This window comes from Muntiacus reevesi, chromosome 10 (genome assembly GCF_963930625.1).
Source record: "Muntiacus reevesi chromosome 10, mMunRee1.1, whole genome shotgun sequence".
Lineage (NCBI taxonomy): Eukaryota > Metazoa > Chordata > Mammalia > Artiodactyla > Cervidae > Muntiacus > Muntiacus reevesi.
The window spans coordinates 13,512,630-13,532,503 of NC_089258.1; the positions used below are offsets into that span (position 1 = coordinate 13,512,630).

At 40.1% G+C, this 19,874-nt stretch overlaps 1 protein-coding gene across 13 annotated transcripts in view; it reads left to right on the forward strand.

Annotated features, from left to right (window-relative positions):
• The first annotated feature begins 8,201 nt into the window (after positions 1-8,201).
• The window catches only part of AOPEP (aminopeptidase O (putative)), a 392,839-nt gene continuing 381,166 nt past the window's right edge, over positions 8,202-19,874 (forward strand). For 5 of the 13 annotated variants that reach the window (XR_010664622.1, XM_065947320.1, XM_065947322.1 and 2 more), the window contains exon 1: positions 8,202-8,374. The gene's annotated coding sequence lies outside the window, so the exon portion shown is untranslated. The remainder of the gene's footprint in view (positions 8,375-19,874) is intronic. The other 8 variants (XR_010664620.1, XM_065947318.1, XM_065947317.1 and 5 more) reach the window with 6 other exon arrangements.

The window sequence follows — 19,874 nt, forward strand, 5'->3', positions numbered from 1 at the left end:
GTTTTAGAAGTTGATTTCTTTTAAAGAAAAGATTACATTTTTTCATAATAATTTTTTTTTTGTAAAATCTAACTTTTCCTACATAATCATGAGAAACAGGTAGAAAGGAAAAAAGACAAAGGAAGCAAATCTTTACTCTTGTAAATATAAACATAATAATATAAATTGTCATTTGAAGCATGATCATGAGTAGTGCTATATGAATGACTCAGACAAAAGTAACATAGCTCTTATCAAGTGGTTTGTTGTCTTGGTTCTGTTGTTTCTTCTAACTGCCACATACAGAGCTTTAAGTGCACAGTTTTCTGTATTCTTTTTACCTTGAATCATCAAAATGAGAAAACTTCTGCATCTAAACCAACTTTTTATAACTTGTTAATATCAGAAATGACCAAGCTCTTGACTTCAATACAAGTTTTAAAATTCTACTTGAAATCTTTAACGTAAAATAGAGTATTTTCTGGAGTAATTTCATTATGCCAATGTAATGCCATGATCAATTTTATACTACAGTTAAACTGCCTTGGTTTTCCATTTTTATTAAAATCATTTTAGCTAGAATCAATCCTAGTTCTTTTATGTGAAAATTTTAAAATAATAATTTACCATTATTTTTTCTCTTCATGAATATAACAGTCATTGGAGCTTATGACGTTATGAACTTTCATTTGTGGTTAATTAACAAAGATTAATTTGTTTCTACACAAACTTTGTAGATCTAAATTTTGACAAGAATATTTGATATTTACATCAGTTCAGTTCAGTTCACTTGTTCAGTCATGTCCGACTCTTTGCGATCCCATGGACTGCAGCACTCCAGGCCTCCCTGTCCATCACCAACTCCCTGAGTTTACTCAAACTCACGTCCATTGAGTCAGTGATGCCATCCAACCATCTCATCCTCTGTCATCCCCTTCTCCTCCCACCTTCAATCTTTCCCAACATCAGGGTCTTTTCAAATGAGTCAGCTCTTCACATCAGGTGGCCAAAGCATTGGAGTTTCACCTTCAACATCAGTCCTTCCAATGAATATGTAAGACTGATTTCCTTTAGGATTCACTGGTTGGATCTCCTTGCAGCCCAAGGGACTCTCAAGAATCTTCCCCAACACCATAGTTCAAAAGCATCAATTCTTCGGTGCTCAAGTTTCTTTATAGTCCAACTCTCACATCCAACATGACTACTGGGAAAACCATAACCTTGACCAGATGGACCTTTGTGGGCAAAGTAATGTCTCTGCTTTTTAATATGCTATCTAGGTTGGTCATAACTTTCCTTCCAAGGAGTAAGTGTCTCTTAATTTCATGGCTGCAATCACAATCTGCAATGATTTTGGAGCGCCCCACAATAAAGTTTGCCACTGTTTCCACTGTTTTTCCATCTACTTGCCATGAAGCGATGGGACTGGATGCCCCATGATCTTTGTTTTCTGAATGTTGAGCTTTAAGCCAACTTTTTCATTCTACTCTTTCACGTTCCTCAAAAGGCTCTTTAGTTCTTCTTTACGGATTTGGGCATCGGGAATAACAATTTGCATATCTGAGGTTATTGATATTTCTCCCAGTAATCTTGATTCCAGCTTGTGCTTCATCCAGCCTGGCATTTCGCATGATGTACTCTGCATGGAAGTTAAATAAGCAAGGTGACAATATACAGTCTTGACACACTCCTTTTCCTATTTAGAAACAGTCTGTTGTTCCATGTCCAGTTCTAACTGTTGCTTCCTGACCTGCATACAGGTTTCTCAAGACGCAGGTCAGGTGGTCTGGTATTCCCATCTCTTTCAGAATTTTCCATAGTTTATTGTGATCCACACAGTCAAAGGCTTTGGCATAGTCAATAAAGCAGAAACAGATTTTTTTCTGGAACTCCCTTGCCTTTTCAATGGTCCACCAGATGCTGGCAATTTGACCTCTGGCTCCTCTGCCTTTTCTCCAGGAAAGAATACTGGAGTGAGTTGCCATTGCCTGGAGAATCCCATGGATGGAAGAGCCCAGTGGGCTACAGTCCACGGGGGTCACAAAGAGTCGGACACGACTGAGCGAGTTCACTTTCACTTTCCTCTGCCTTTTCTAAATCCAGTTTGAACATCTGAAAGTTCACAGTTCACATATTGTTGAAGCCTGGCTTGAAGAATTTTGAGCTTTATTAGCTTGTGAGATGAATGCAATTGTGCGGTAGTTTGAGCATTCTTTGGCATTGCCTTTCTTTGGGATTGGAATGAAAACTGACCTTTTCCAGTCCTGTGGCCACTGCTGAGTTTTCCAAATTTGCTGACATATTGAGTGCAGCACTTCCACAACATCATCTTTTAGGATTTGAAATAGTTCAACTGGAATTCCATCACCATCCCCACTAGCTTTGTTCATAGTGATGCTTCCTAAGGCTCACTTTACTTTATTTTCCAGGATGTCTGTCTCCAGGTGAGTGATCACACCATCGTGATTATCTGGGTCATGAAGATCTTTTTTGTATGGTTCTCCTATGTATTCTTGCCACCTGTTCTTAATATCTTCTGCTTCTGTTAGGTCCATACCATTTCTGTCGTTTATTGTGCCCATCTTTGCATGAAATGTTCCCTTGATATCTCTAAATTTCTTGAAGTGCTCTTTAGTCTTTCCCATTCTATTGTTTTCCTCTATTTCTTTGCATTGATCACCGAAGAAGGCTTTCTTATCTCTCCTTGGTATTCTTTGGAACTCTGCATTCAAATGGGAATGTCTTTCCTTTTCTCCTTAGCCTTTTGCTTCTCTTCTTTTCATGGCTATTTGTAAGAGCTGTGTTTGACCATTTCCTGTGGAGCTATGGGTCGGCAGTGTTTTGCTGCAGGGACAGAGGCACTGGGTGCAGCAGACTTGGGTATGGCATAAGACCTCTTGGAGGAGGTCGCCATTAACCCCACCATAGAGCTGCCAGAGCTTACACAGGACTGGGAAATAGATTCTCAGGGGGCACAACAGAACCTGGTGCACCAGGACCCAGAAAAAGGAGCAGTGACCCCACAGGAGACTGCCCCAGACTTGCCTGTGGGTGTCCGGCAGTCTCCAGCAGAGCTGTGGGTCGGGGGTGGCCTGCTTCAGGGTTGGGGGCACTGAGTGTAGCAGTATATGCATGGGATCCTTTGAGGGAGGTCACCATTATTTCCATTACCTCCACCATAGTTTGGCCCCAGGTAAATAGCAGAGAAGGAACACAGCTCCACCCATCAAAATAAAATTGGATTAGCAATTTACTGAGCGTGGCCCCGCCCATCAGAACAAGACCCAGTTTCCCCCTCAGTCAGTCTCTCCCAAGAAGTTTCCATAAGCCTCTTATCATTCTCTATCAGAGGGCAGACAGACTGAAAATCACAATCACAGAAAGCTAACCAGTCTAATCACATGGACCACAGTCTTGTCTAACTCAATGAAACTTTGAGCCATGCCATGTAGGGCCACCCAAGACAGATGGGTTATGGTGGAGAGTTCTGACAGAATGTGGTCAACTGGAGAAGGGAATGGCAAACCACTGCAGTATTCTTGCCTTGAGAACCCCATGAACAGTATGAAAAGGTAAAAAGATAAGACTCTGAGAGATGAACTCTCAGGTCAGTAGGTGCCCATCATGCTACTGGAGATCAGTGGAGAAATAACTCCAGAAAGAATAAAGAGATGGAGCCAAAGCAAAACAACACCCATTTATGGATGTGACTGGTGATGGAAGCAAGGTCCAATGCTGTAAAGAGCAATATTGCATAGGAACCTGGAATGTTAGGTCCATGAAACAAGGCAAACTGGAAGTGGTCAAATAGGAGATGGAAAGAGTGAACGTCGACATTTTAGGAATCAGCAAATTGAAATGGACTGGAATGAGTGAATTTAACTCAGATGACCATTATATCTACTACTGTGGGCAAGAATCCCTGAGAAGAAATGGAGTAGCCATCATAGTCAACAAAAGAGTCTGAAATGCAGTACTTGGATGCAATCTCAAAAATGACAGAATGATTTCTGTTCGTTTCCAAGGCAAACCATTCAATATCACTGTAATCCAAATCTATGCCCTGACCAGTAACGCTGGAGAAGCTAAAGTTGAACAGTTCTATGAAGACCTACAAGACCTTTTAGAACTAACACCCCAAAAAGATGTCCTTTATGTTATAGGGGACTGGAATGCAAAAGTAGGAAGTCAAGAAACACCTGGAGTAACAGGCAAATTTGGCCTTGGAGTACAGAATGAGGCAGGGCAACAGTGACTAGAGTTTTGCCAAGAGAACGCACTGGTCATAGCAAACACCCTCTTCCAACAACACAAAAGAAGTCTCTACACATGGACATCACCAGATGGTCAACACCGAAATCAGATTGATTACATTCTTTGCAGCCAAAGATGGAGAAGCTCTATACAGTCAGCAAAAGCAAGACTGGGAGCTGACTGTGGCTCAGATCATGAACTCCTTACTGTGAAATTCAGACTTAAAGTGAAGAAAGTAGGGAAAACCACTAGACCATTCTAGATATTCACATCAATTTTTAATAAACAACAAATTTCACCTTGCCTGTTTTTTTCCAGCTTTCTAGTTTTCAACATCACCAATCAGTAGTTCTGTTCCAGTCAGTGTTTATTCTATAATAAAATTATGTCCAGTTTTGGTCATTGTTAATTTTCACTTTGTATTGATTATTTTTATCAACTCCAGTTTCTCCTGTCAACTTCATCACAATATACTTGGTGTAAAATAGCCAAACTGGAGAATTTCCTGGTAGTCTAGTGGTTCGGAGTCTGTGCTTTAACAGCCAAGGTCAGTTCAGTTCAGTCACTCAGTCATGTCTGCTCTTTGTGACCCCATGGACTGCAGCACGCCAGGCTTCCCTGTCCATCACCAACTCCTGGAGTTTACTCAAACTCATGTCCATTGAGTCGGTGATGCCATCCAACCATCTCATCCTCTGTCATCCCCTTCTCCCATCTTCAATATTTCCCAGCATCAAGGTCTTTTCAATGAGTTGGTTCTTCACATCAGGTGGCCAGAGTATTGGATTTCCTACTTCAGCATCAGCCCTTGCAATGAATATTCAAGGCTGATTTCCTTTACAATGGACTGGTTGGATCTCTTTGCTGTCCAAGGGACTCTCAAGAGTCTTCTCCAACACCACAGTTCAAAAGCATCAATTCTTCGGTGCTCAGGTTTCTTTATAGTCCAACTCTCACATCCATATGTGACCACTGGAAAAATCATAGCTAGCTTTGACTAGATGGACCTTTGTTGGCAAAGCAATGTCTCTGCTTTTTCATATGTTGTCTAGGTTTATTTGGGGGGGGACCTCAAAATCACTGCAGATGGTGACTGCAGACAAATCACCTTACCTGTCTCCTGAGAAATCTGTATGTGGGTCAAGAAGTAAGCACTTAAAACTTACACTGAACAACTGACTGGTTCAAAATTGGAAAAGGAGTATGTCAATGTTGTATATTGTCACATTGCTTATTTGCCTTATATACAGAGTACATCATGCAAAATGCCAGACTGGATGAAGCACAAGCTGGAATCAAGATTGTCGGGAGAAATATCAATAACCTCAGATATGCAGATGACATCAGCTTTATAGCAGAAAGTGAAGAGGAACTAAAGAGCCTCTTGATGAAAGTGAAAGAGGAGAGTGAAAAAGCTGGCTTAAAACTCAGCATTCAAAAAAAAACTAAGATTATGGCATTCGGTCCCATCACTTCATGGCAAATAGATGGGGAAACAACAGAAACAGTGACAGACTCTATTTTCTTGGGCTCCAAAATCACTGCAGATGGTAACTAAAGCCATGAAATTAAAAGACACTTGTTCCTTGGAAGGAAAGCTATGACAAACCTAGACAGCATATTAAAATGCAAAGACATCACTTTTCCGACAGAGGTCCACCTAGTCAAAGCTGTGGTTTTAGAAGTAGTCATGTATGGATGTGAGAGTTGGATCATAAAGAAGGCTGAGCATGGAAAAACTGATATTTTTGAATTGTGGTACTGGAAAAGCCTTTTTAGAGTCCCTTGGATAGTAAGGAATCAAGCCAGTCAATCCTAAAGAAAATCAACCCTGACTATTCAATGGAAGGACTGTTGCTGAGGCTGAAGTTCGAATACTTTGGCCAACTCTTGGGAACAGCCAACACACTGGAAAAGACCCTGATGCTGAGAAAGATTGAAGGCAAAAGAATAAGGGGGCAGCAGAGGATGAGATGTTTGGAAATCATCACTGACTCAATAGACATGAATTTGAGCAAACTCTGGGAGATAGCGAAGGACAGGGAAACCTGGTGTGCTGCAGTCCATGGGGTCACAAAGAGTCAGACATGACTTAGTACTGAACAACAACATTAGAAATTGTCTTACCTGTATTTTTCAACTATCTGAACAAGTCAAAAATATAGGAGTCATTTTTGACCTTTCTTTTCCATATAGCCTTATATAATCCATCTTCAAGTCATCAAATCTACCTCCAAATTATTCCTTAAATTTGTCCATTTCTTTCCATCATTTCTCATCCAATTATTGCAAAATCAGCTGTTCTCTCTGCATCCTTTCTTGCCTCCAAACCGTTTATTGTTACACACAGGCAGGATGATCTTATAAAACCAGATCCTGTCACTTGCACATTTAAAACTCTTCACTGACTTACCACTATATTTAAAATAAAATCCACATCTCCTAAAAAACAAGGCTCTGCAAGATCAGAACACTCCTCACCTTGATAATCTCATCTTCCATTCTTCCCCTGGGCTTCCCGGGTGGCTCAGATGGTAAAGAATCCGCGGCAATGCGGGATACCTGGGCTCGATCCCTGGGTTAGGCTGATCCCCTGGAGGAGGGCATGGCAATCTATTCCAGTACCCTTGCCTGTAGAATCCCCATGAACTGTAGCCTGCCAGGCTCCTCTGTCCATGGGGGTCGCAAAGGGTCAGACACGACTGAGCAACTAAACACAGCACAGCACACCATATTCTTGCCCTGGCCTATTTTTTCACTTAAGGACAGCACTACATTCTGTCCTCTACCCATAGTTTTCTATCCTTTTCTTCTTTGTTCTTACTCCAGATCTTCACTGAGCTGGTTTTTTCCCTTCTCGGTTTAAGGAGCCTCTTTATTGGGCCCTTCTTTACATCCCTCCTATAGATTTTGGGTAATTCACATAAATTTTTTGGTTTTTCAGTCAAAATAAACGTTACATTTACACTATGTTATAGTCTATTAAATGTGCAATAGTATTATGTCAAAAATACATATCTTAATCAAAATAATGCTAAAAAATGTTAACCATTATCTGACAATGGTCGAGTTGCCCAGTGACCTAAAGTGAAGTGCAATAAAATGACATATGCCTAAAAGATCTTTGCAGAGTTATTCAATGTTCACTTTCTTAATTAGAAAGTAATCTCCATGAGGTTAGGCATTCTGTCTGTTTTGTCATTGCCGTATCCCCGATTCTGTAGCAGTGCTTGCCTGGAACTTGGTATGATATGGTAAGTCACTTCAGTCGTGTCCGACTCTGTGCGACCCCATAGACAGCAGCCCACCAGGCTCCGCCGTCGCTGGGATTCTCCAGGCAAGAACACTGGAGTGGGCTGCCATTTCCTTCTTCAATGCATGAGAGTGAAAAGTCAAAGTGAAGTTGCTCAGTCGTGTCCTACTCCTAGCGACCCCATGGACTGCAGTCCACCAGGCTCCTCCATCCATAGGATTTTCCAGGCAAGAGTACCGGAGTGGGTTACCATTTCCTTCTCCGTGCCTGGAACATGGGTGGACTTTAATTAATTGCGGTTGAATGAGTGAGTTTTCAAACAAGGGTTATATACAGAAGAGCTGACTCATTGGAAAAGACCCTGATGCTGGGAGGGATTGGGGGCAGGAGGAGAAGGGGACGACAGAGGATGAGATGGCTGGATGGCATCGCCAACTCAATGGACTTGAGTCTCCGGGAGTTGGTGATGGACAGGGAGCCCTGGCGTGCTGTGGTTCATAGGGTCGCAAAGAGTCGGACACCACTGAGCGACTAAACTGAACTGAACTGACTGATATACAGAAGAGGAAGAGCAAAATAAGGAATAAAAAGTCCATATCTGTATTTAAATAACTTTTTTTTTTGAAGTGCCTGTAAGATTTTGCATGAGTGCTTGGGTGAGGGCAACCGCACACAACCCAAACCAAGCCTTTTTCTCGCCTTTCCAAGCCCGAGGCAGCATCGCGCCTGCGCAGACTCTACTGCCCCACCCCTCTAATCAAGGGGGACGGGGCTAGCCGGACCTCTGCTTGGGCGCGCGAAGATGACATCACTCGGCGCGTGCCCGGGTAGCCCGTGGTAGCACCCAGTCTGAGGAAGTGGAGACCCGCGGGCAGGCGGCTGAGACAGGTAACCTGTTCGCTCCCTGTTGGGTCCCTGCCTTCATCTCCAACGGCACCGGGATGGCGGCGGGGCCGGCAGCGTCCCGCTTTGAAGGCGGCTGGGAGCCCGCCTCTGCCCTCATCTTTCTTAATCAGTGGGGTGCCCATTCCGTCTGTCCTCCCAGAATCCGGAGTCTGAACCCGTTCTGGGGACTGGCCTGAGCGTGCCACTTCTCTCCGCCTCCGCTCTCGGCGTGGCGATGGGCTCCGACGATCCTCTCTCCGGTGGCACAGACGTTTCCTCAGACTGCAGCTGCCACCGCCTTCCTCAGCTGTCTCCAGGCCCACCTCACCCGCTTCTCTCCGCTCCTACCCCCTATATAGGGCTTATCTCCAGTCTTGTTTACGGAGACAGAACGGCTTCCGATTCTGTTCATTTCCTCTTGCAGCGACACCCAGCCATCTCCCCTCGGATCCTTACTGAGAGCACCAAGTTTTGAGTTTTTGTGTCCCTTTAGAGCATTCGTTCACTGTCAGTAAGGAGTTCTGTTCATTAAAGCATGTATAATATTTGTTGGGTAAGGGGGTGGCGCAGTAATGTGAAAATTTATTGCAGCAATAAATGATCTACATGGCATCCAATCAGCTGTCAAGATAGATGAAACAGCATTTCATTAAAATGCTGCTATCCCTGTTTTTTCTTTTTTCTTTTTTTTTTTTTGGTTTTCAAGCAAAGATGACAGTTACCCTCATAAAGGTAGCTGTCAAAATAAATAAGCAACAGTACCTAACTGGAAATGTTTAGACTGCCCCCAAAATAATAGAATTTCGTATTTTTGATACGGAAATACAGGTTATTACAAAACCAGCCAGAGTTGACATAGAGGAGAAACAGGAGTCCGACTTTTTTTTTGTCTCATTGATGGTTTGTTTTTGTATTTTCTTGTACTTTTAGTATGTCTAAATTTTTTGAATAGGGCATATGGTACTTACTGTCTTTCTCAGACGCCTATGATGACTTGATAATTGGTAAGGATTAGTTTCTTATATTTGGGGAACAGGTAGAAAAAGGTTAGAGAATAATAGTAGTCGCTCATGTTGACCATCTGCTGTATCACAGCGACTGTGTTCAGCACTTTGCATGTGTTTTTTCCTGATCTCACACAAGAACCTTGTGAGTTAGGATTTAGTATCCTCAACTTATACAAATGGAAACTTTGGCCCAGTTATGTGAAAATAACTTCCCAAAAATTAACAGTAACTATACTGGTGGAGACAAGCTTGAAGTTCAGGTCTATGTATGACTTGAAAGCCTGTATTTTAAAAAAAATTATAATTGTACTATGATAAAGTTCTAGGCTTTTTACAATATAATGCATAATTCTGTGAGCTTATTCACTCATCTATCCAAATGATTTGACATTTTCTAATGTCTTTAGTATTAAGTTGTCATATACCTAGAATCAAAACCCCTGGAAAGTTTATTTATGATCCCCATACACACACACACACACACACACACACACTCTTCTTTAAGAATGGGGTAGTTGGCAAATAAGATTGCTGAGGACCTTTCTGTTTGGAACTCTTGCAGAATAAGTAATTTTAGACAGTTGAAATTTTTACCTCTTTAGAAATAAAAATCATACTGACTGTTTTCAGTGGATAATTTTTGAATGCACTAAATAATTCTTTGCCTTCTTAAACAGTAAGTATGCTGAACATATTTTAACTTTGCCTTATGTCTCAGAGCAGTCATTATGAATTTCATTTATTGTTATGTTGTGATTTGGTGATTTTTGTTATATTTGGCCACTCAGACTGCCTTGCATTTTGAGTTTTCCTATACTTTTTGTAGTCCATTCCTTAGGATCAGCAAGAAATTTTAAACCATAGCAATTAAAAATAAGGCCCCAGAAACCATATTTCCAGGATTCCAGTCCTTGCTGTGTCACTTACTAGTAGGACAGTGAGCCAAGCCAGACAAGATAGTTGACCTCCTCATTTGTAAAATGGGAATAATAAGAATACTTGTTGTCTGAGATTGTTGTTAGGATAATATGAGTTAGTAGTACATATAAAGAGGTTATAGGACACCAGGCATACTGTAAGAGCCATATAAATGTTTGCTAATATTAGTCGGATTTGGCCTTTGATTCCTTGAATATTTTATTATAGTTCTCTGAAAAACATTTTTTTTTTAGTTTAGGTATAGTAGATTTACAGTGTTGTGTTAGTTTTGAGTGTACAGCGAATGATTCAGTTATACATATATATACATATATATATTCTTTTTCAGATTATTTTCTATTATAGATTATTACAGAACATGGAATATAGTTCCTTGTCCTTGTTTATTTGTTTTATATGTAGTAGTGTGTATTTGTTAATCTCAAACTCCTAATTTGTCCATCCCCCCACTTTCCCCTTTGGTAACCATAAATTTGTTTTCTGTGTCTGTGAGTCTGTATCTGTTTTGTGAATAAGTTTATTCGTATTGTATTTTTAGTTTCCACTAATGATATTATATGGCATTTGTCTTTCTCTGTCTGACCTATTTCACCTAGTATGGTAATAACTAGGACTACCCATATTGCTGCAAATGGCATGATTTCATTCTTTTGTATGACTGAGTAATATTCCATTGTATGAATATATGTATATATACATGTATACACACACCATATCTTCTTTATCAATTCATCTGTTGATGAACCATTAGGTTGCTTTCGTATCTTGGGTATTGTAAGTGATGCTGCTGTGAACATCGGGGTTCTGTATGTATCTTTTTAAATTAGAGTTTTTGCCCAGGAGAGGTATTGCAGGATCACATGGTAATTCTATTTTTAAGTTTTTAAGGGACCTCCATGCTGTTCTCCATAGTGGCTGCACCAATTTATATTCCCACAACAATGTAGGAGGGTTCCTTTTTCTCTGTACCCTTTCCAGCATTTATTATTTGTAGATATTTTAAAGATGGTCATTTTGACTGGCATGAGGTGATACCTTATTGTAGTTTTGATTTGCATTTCTCTATGGAACTTGTTCAAACTCATGTCCATTGAGTCGATGATGCCATCCAACCATTTCATCCTGTCTCCACCTCCTCATTCTGCCTTCCATCTTTCCCAGCATCAGGGTCTTTTCCAATGAGAAATACTATTCTTTGAATAGTGTTTTTTATTTTTCCAAACTTTAAACTTTTTCTTTTGTATTGGTGTATAGCCAGTTAACAATGTTGTAGTAGTTTCAGGTAAGCAATGAAGGGACTCAACCATACATATACATGTATCCATTCTCTCCCAAACCTCCCTCCCATCCAGGCTGGTACATAACATTCCATGGGCTATGTAATATGTCCTTGTTGATTATCTATTTTGAATATAGTAGTGTGTATATGACCTACCCAAACTTCCTGTCTCTTCCCCATGACAACCATAAGTTGGTTTTCTAAGTCTGTGAGTCTTTTTCTGTTTTGTAAGTTCATTTGTATCATTTCTATTTAAATTCCATATATAAGGGATGTCATACCATATTTCTCCTTTTCTGTCTGGCTTACTTCTCTCAGTCTGACACTCCCTAGGTCCATCAATGTTGCTGCAAATAGCATTATTTCATTCTTTTTAATGGCTGAGTAATATTCAGTTGTACATATGTACCACATCTTCTTTATCTGTTCTGTCAATGGACATTTAGTCTGCTTTCGTGTCTTGGCTGTTGTAAACAGTGCTGCAGTGAAGATTGGGGTGCATGTATCCTTTAAAATAATGGAGCTTTAATTTCTGTTTGAAATTAAAGTATTTGGGAAATATTTCACGGACGGAGGAACCTTGTATTCTATAGTCTGTGGGGTCACAAAGAGTCAGACACGACTGAGCGACTTCGCTTTCGCTTTTAGTGTTTTGAAGTATGGTTTAATTTAAATAGTTTCTACTCTTGAATTGAATATCAGTTGATTGACACTTCCATTTATGGTGCACTACACAGGTATACTATTGCACTCATGTTATCATGCTTCTTTTTGAATAAGTACATCCTTATAAAACCGCCATTATGTATTGGTCTCATATAAGGTATCTCCTCAGTATAGTTCTTCTTGCACCTTTCAAGGAGCTATAAAAAAAACTGACTGTATCAACAAGGTGAAATAATGTTCCTTAAAAACTTTGCAAGGTATGTACCCATTTTCAGATGTGTGCTTTAAACCAAGACCAGCTAAGAGTTGATACTGCCCTCTTTGATGTCCATAGTTAGGAACTTGAACATAAATTATCTGTTCTTTATTTTAATACTATTAAGGCTGCTAATCATCTTAAAACTTCTTGTTGAAAATATAGGCTATATTTTTTAAGGTTTTCTTAAAGATGGTTAAATGTACATAACATGAAACTTTTAGTGTACAGTTCATTGGCATTAAGCACATACAGAGTGTTGTTTAATTATCGTTGCTATCTATTTTCAGAAATTTTTATCTTTCCAAACAGAAATTCTGTACCCGTTAAACAACAGCTCCTCATCCCCCCTCACTTCCTATACCATCCTGCTCAGCTCCTGTTATTCTACTTTCTGTCTCTATGAATTTGCCTATTCTAGGTTCCTTACACAGGTGGAACCATACACCATTTTTCCTTTTGTGTCTGGATTGGTTCATTTGGCATGTTTGTAAGGTTTATCCAAGTTATAGCATATATCAGAATTTCATTCCTTTCATAGCTGAATAATATTCCATTGTATTACCTACCACATGCTGTACTTTTGATGTGTATTGAATTTCGCTTCTTTAAAAGTTTTAAAAAATTTTCAATCTTTTAATTTGTTTTATTTTTAACTTATTTAAACTGAAAAAAACAAAGCAAAAATAGGTCACCAGTTTCTCTCATCTCCCACCTTGGTTACTGATTGATTCCACATGTAAGAGATCAGACAGTATTTTTTTCTGTCTGACTTATTTCACCTAGCATCATGCCCTCATGGGTCATCCACACTCTCACAAAGGGCAGGATTTTGTTCTTTCTTATGACTGAATAATATTCCATTGTGTGTATATACCATAATTTCTTTATCTGTTTACCCACGGATGGAAACTTAGGTGGCCTCCTTATCTTGGTTATTGTAAATAATGCTGCAGTGAACATGAGGGTGCTTATTCCCAGGTGGCACTGGTGGTAAAGAACCCACCTCCCAATACAGGAGACATAAGAGACTTGGGTTCAGCCCCTGGGTCAGGAAGACCCTCTGCAGGAGGGCTTGGCAACTCATTCCAGTATTCTTGCCTGGAGAATCCCATGGACAGAGGAGCCTGACGGGCTGCAGTCCATAGGGTCACACAGAGTTGGACATGACTGAAGCAACTTAGCACATATCTTTTTGAGTTAGTATTTTTGTTTGTTTGGATAAATACCCAGAAGTGGAATAGCTGGATCTTATGGTAGTTTTATTACTTTTAATTTTTTTGAGTAATCTCTATCCTATTTCCCATAGTGACTGGACCAGTTCTCACAAATAGTGCACAGGGGTTCCCTTTTCTCTACATCCTTGCACACATTTGCTATTTTTAGCCTTTTTGAAAATAGGCATTCTGATAGGTATGAGATGATATCTCAGTGTGGTTTTGATTGGCATTTCCCTGATAATTAGTGATATAAAGCACCTGATAATTAGTGATATCAAGTACCTGTTGGCCATCTGTATATCTTCTTTAGACAAATGGCTATTCAGATGCTCTATCCATTTTTCAGTTGGATTTTGTTGTTACTGAGCTGTATGAATCCTTTATATATTTTGGATATCAGCCTTTTATCAGGTATATGATTTGCAATTATCTTCTCCCATTCAGTAGGTTGCCTTTTCATTTTGTTGATGGTTTCTTCACTTTGCAGAAGCTTCTTAGTTTCATGTGCTCCAGATTGTTTATTTTTGCTTCTGTTGCTTTTGCTTTTGATGTCAGATGCAAAAACTTATGACAAAGACTGATGTCAAGGAGCTTCGTTCATTCATTCATTCGTTCATGTTAGTTGCTCAGTTGTGTCTGATTCTTTGTGACCCCATAGACTGTAGCACGCCAGGCTCTTCTGTCCATGGGGTTCTCCAAGCAAGAATACTTGCCCTGCCCTTCTGCAGAGGAACTTCCCGACCCAGGAATTGAGCCCGTGTCTCCCGCATTGCATGCAGATTCTTTACCATCTGAGCCACCAGGGAAGCCGTCAAGGAGTTTATCACCTATATATTCTTTAGGAGTTTTATGACTTCAGATCTTATATTCAAGTCTCTAATCTGTCTTGAGTTGATTTTGCAGATGTAAAATAGTGGTGAAGTTTCATCCTTTCGTATGTGGTTGTCCAATTTTCCCAACACCATTTGTTGAAGAAATTTTCTTTTCCTCATTGTATATTCTTGGCTCCTCTGTCTCCCATCCAAGTACTAACCAGGCCTGACCCTACTTAGCTTCTGAGATCAGATGAGATCTGGCGCATTCAGAGTGGTATGGCCATAGACACCTTTGTCATAAATTAATTAACCATACATGCATGGGTTTATTTTTAGGTTCTCTATTCTGTTCAGTTGATTATGTGTCTGTTTTGTGTGTATGTGTGTGTGTGAATTATGCCTCTTTATACTTCTCATTTCCTGTGGTATGAACTTAACACTTGATGATTTGATTTGATTATGAGTTCCTCGAGGATCAGGATTGGCGATATCAACTGAATAACATTGTTATTGAACTTTGAACAAAGTTCTTTGTGACAGTGTTAAACTGGAGCTTGAGTATACATTATGTTGTTGCTGTTCAGTCGGTTCAGTCACCAAGTTGTGTCCTACTCTTTGTGACCCCATGAACTGCAGCACTCCAGGCTTCCCTATCCTTCTCTTTCTCCCAGTGTTTGCTCATACTCATGAGTTGGTGATGCCATCTAATCATCTCACCCTCTGTCTCCCCTTTCTCCTCCTGCCTTCAGTCTTCCCCAGCATCAGGGTCGTTTCCAATGAGTTGTTCTTTCTATCAGGTGGCCGAAGTATCAGAGCTTCAGCTTCAGCATCAGTCCTTCCAATGAATATTCAGGGTTGATTTCCTTTAGGATTGACTGGTTTGATCTCCTTGCAGTCCAAAGGACTCTCAAGAGCCTTCTATAAGAGTATACATTATAGTGTTGTTTTTCTTCTCACCTAATATTTAGTCAAAAATAGTAAGGAAAATATTAATCATAACTTGCTTAGTATTTCTATAGTGTCTATAGTATGCCAGGCATTGTTTCAAGCACTTTACTTATGAAGTAGGTACTATCATTGTTCTGTTTTGCCAAAGAAGAAACTGAGGCACAGAGAAATTAAATGACTTGTTAAAATTACAAGGCTGTTAGGTGGTGAAGTTTGCTCTAGAGTTGCTCTATCCTAAATTTTGAGCTGACCAACCATTAAGTCATTATCAACTTTGCAGTGTAAATTGTTTTGCCTACCACACTCTTCCTCTACCCTCATCTTTTATATAATCTTTAAAACAGAACATTACTTTTGAGCTTAGTAGGAAATGGAAGAGCAACTGAACCCAAACTGTCAACTGTCAAAAGGTTAACAGGTGCTTCTCATTTGAATGGGGTGAGAGCATTTTAATGAAATTTAGACTGCATTTTCACAGCTTAGTTTGTATTATCTTTTTCTAAGAGCCTTGTCTTTGAAAAGCAGATCCTAAAACTTTTTATGATCTCATATTGCATATATATTGTGTTGGTGTTTGACTTTAGATATTGTACAATTCCCACACTGCTGTACTATGGGTAAAGAGAGCTTTATATTCATAATGTTGTTATTGACTGTCACAATGGTTTATAGTGCATTCATTTTATTGCTAACTCATTACTCTGTGTTGCTTGATTCCTGAAGAAATTATTTTGAGATAGCATTTTTCTGTATATAATCAGTTCCATTATACTTTTTTTCTTGGCTTTTACTTACATTTTATTTCTTTGATACTTGGAATTGAAAGTTTTGGTTTTCTTTTTATCCTTTAATTTAGTCAGGATATGCTCGATATATTTTGGCATCAAAGAGGACAAAGTAGCCTGTTTCTTTTGGCACCAATAATATCTTGCATATGTAGCAAGTATGGTGCATATTTGGAGGTAGGAACTGTCTGAGTACTGTCTGGTAGAAATAGAATTGTAGAATGAATGCTCAGGGCACAAAGGTCCTTAGATATATCTTTTTTACCTCTTTATTCAGCAGTTGGGAATCTGAAGCCTGAGATGATTGAATGATTTGCCTGTATTTATACAGTAATAGGGCTTTCCCAATGGCTCAGTGATAAAGAAGCTACCTGCAATGCAGGAGACTCTGGTTGAATTCCTGGGTTGGGAAGATCCCCTGGAGGAGGGCATGGCAACCCACTCTAGTATTCTTGCCTAGAGAATTTACATGGACAGAGGAACCTGGTGGCTACAGTCCATAGGGGTGCAAAGAATCAGACATGACTGAAGCTACTTAGCCACACACACATGCATACAGTATTAGAATCCATTTTTTAAACTGGGTTTTTTTTTTCTAACTTAACACTGATAAGTGTTCTGTGTTCTTTTGAATCATACCTCATTGTATTTGTGTAATATTCTTACTTGTAAAAGAAAGAAAAGTGAAAGAAAGTGAAAGTTGCTCAGTCATGTCCGACTGTTTGCGACCCCATTGACTATACAGTTCATGGAATTCTGCAGGCCAGAATACTGGAGTAGGTAGCTATTCTCTTCTCCAGGGGATCTTCCTAACCCAGAGATCGAACCCAGGTCTCCCACATTGCAGGTGGATTCTTTACCAGCTGAGCCAAGGCACTCCCCAGTGTTTTACTCATATACCCTTAATTATGACTTTTCTTTTAATAATATGTCTGGGTGAGAGATAATGAGCTGAATTGGACAGGCTGCAGAGAATGAACTAACATGATGGATCCAAGAGATACTTAGATTAAATTGATAGAACTTTGCAATTGTTTATGTGTAAGTGAGAGTAAGAAATCTAGGGTGACCTCTAGGATTCTAGGGTGGGTAACTGAGTAGATGGTGATGTCATTCACTAAGAAAACTGAGAGAAAGTCAGGGCTGGATGTATGATTTGAAGTTACTAGAGAATGCATTGCACAAATGAGAAAGATGGAAGCCAGAACTACCGGACACACCAAATTCTAGGAGGTGGGAAAAGGAAAGACCCACCTCTCCTTTTCCCAGGAGAGAATGGTATTGCAAACACCAAAACAGGAGGACATTTTAAGGAGGGTGTGGTAATTTGTGTTAATGCTCCAAAATTAAGGGCTGAAAGAACCCACTGAAATTGATACAGGAAGTCATTTGTCTCCACTGTAGAGTTTGGTGGCATGGTAGGAATGTGAGCAGGGAGTAGTAGACTGAAAGGGAGATAGAATAATAGGGATAGGACTGAAGCCAGTTCTTTTAAGGAATTTGACTGTGAGAAGAGAGAGATATGGAAGGAAAAGTGTTTGTTTATTTGTAATTTTCCCCCTAAGAAAGGAAAGAAATAATCACTTATTTCTCAAGTGAAAGGGCTGGGAAAGAGGATGGAGTTGAGGTAGATGATTTAGGGAGTTAGGTAATTGTTGTAGTAGGGTCAAGGAGGAGACCAGCATGATATGGTATCCAGTGTTTGCTGGAACAGGATGGACACTTCTTCCATTTTCCTAAGAGAATGGGGAGAAGGATAGGGATAGATGTAAATAATTCCCCCATAGGGTATGGAAGAAATATGTGGAAATTCTTGTCTGTTGTTGTTCAGTTGCTCAGTCATGTCCAACTGTTTGTGACCAATGGACTGCAGCATGCCAGGTTTCCCCATCCTTCTTTGTCTCCCAGAGTTTCCTCAAACTAGTGTCTGTTGAGTCAATGATGCCATTCAGCCACCGCATCCTCTGTCACCCCCTTCTCTTCCTGCCCTCAATCTCTCCCAGCTTCAGGGTCTTTTCCAGTGAGTTGGCTCTTCACATCAGGTGGCCAAAGTTTCGGAGCTTCAGCATCAGTGCTTCCAATGAATATTCAGGGTTGATTTCCTTTAGGATTGAGTGGTTTGTTCGAGAGTCTCAAGAGTCTTGAGGATTTCTCAAGAGTCTTCTCTAGCACCACAGTTTGAAAGCCTCAGTTCTTCAGTGCTCAGTCTTCTTTAGTGTTCAACTCTCACATCCATACATGCCTACTGGAAAAACAATAGCTCTGACTATATGGAACTTTGTTGACAAAGTGATGTCTCCATTTTTTAGTACTCTGTCTAGGTTTGTCATAGGTTTTCTTCCAAGGAGCGAGCATCTTTTGATTTCGTGGCGGTAGTCACTATCTGCAGTGATTTTGGAGCCCAAGAAAATAGAGTCTGTCAGTATTTCCATTGTTTCCCCATCTATTTGCCATGAAGTGATGGGACCAGATGCCATGATCTTAGTTTTTGAATGCTGAGTTTTAAGCCAGCTTTGTCACTCTCCTCTTTCACTTTCAGTGAGAGGCTCTTTAGTTCCTCTTCACTTTCTGCTGTAAGGGTGGTATCATCTGCATATCTAAGGTTATTAATATTTTTCCTGGCAATCTTGATTCCAGCTTGAGCTTCATCTAGCCCAGCATATCGCATGATGTACTCTGCATAGAAATTAAATAAGCAGGGTGACAGTATACAGCCTTGACATACTCCTTTCCCAATTTGGAACCAGTCCATTGTTCCATGTCTGGTTCTAACTGTTGCTTCTTGACCAGTGTACAGGTTCCTTAGGAAGCAGGTAAGGTGATCTGGTATTCCTATCTCTTTAAGAATATTCCACAGGTTGGTGATCCATACAAAGGCTTTAGCGTAGTCAACGAAGCAGAAGTAGATTTTTTTTCTGAAATTCCCTTGCTTTTTCTATGATTCAGTGGTTGTTGGCAATTTGATCTCTGGTTTCTCTGCCTTTTCTAAATCCAGTTTGTACATCTGGAAGTTCTTGGTTCAGGTACTGTTGAAGCCTAGCTTGAAGCCTAGCCTTTGAGCATTACCTTGCTACCATGTGAAATGAGTGCAATTGTGTGGTAGTTTGACCATTCTTTGACACTTCCTTCTTTGGGATTGGAATGAAAACTGACTTTTTGCAGTTCTGTGGCCACTGCTGAGTTTTCCAAATTCGCTGATGTATTGAGTGCAGCACTTTAGCAGCAGCATCTTTTAGGATTTGTAATAGCTCAGCTGGAATTCCATCGCCTCCACTAACTTTGTAGGAATGCTTCCTAAGGCCCACTTGACTTCATACCCCAGGATGTCTGGCTCTAGGTGAGTGATCACACCATTTTGATTATCTGGGTCATTAAGATATTCTTTGTATAGTTCTCCTGTGTATTCTTGCCACCTCTTCTTAATATCTTCTGCTTCTGTTAGGTCCATACTGTTTCTGTCCTTTATTGTGCCCATCTTTGCATGGCATGTTCCCTTGGTATCTCTAATTTTCTTGCAAAGATCTCTTGTCTTCCCCATTCTATTGTTTTCCTCTATTTCTTTGCATTGATCACTGAGGAAGGCTTTCT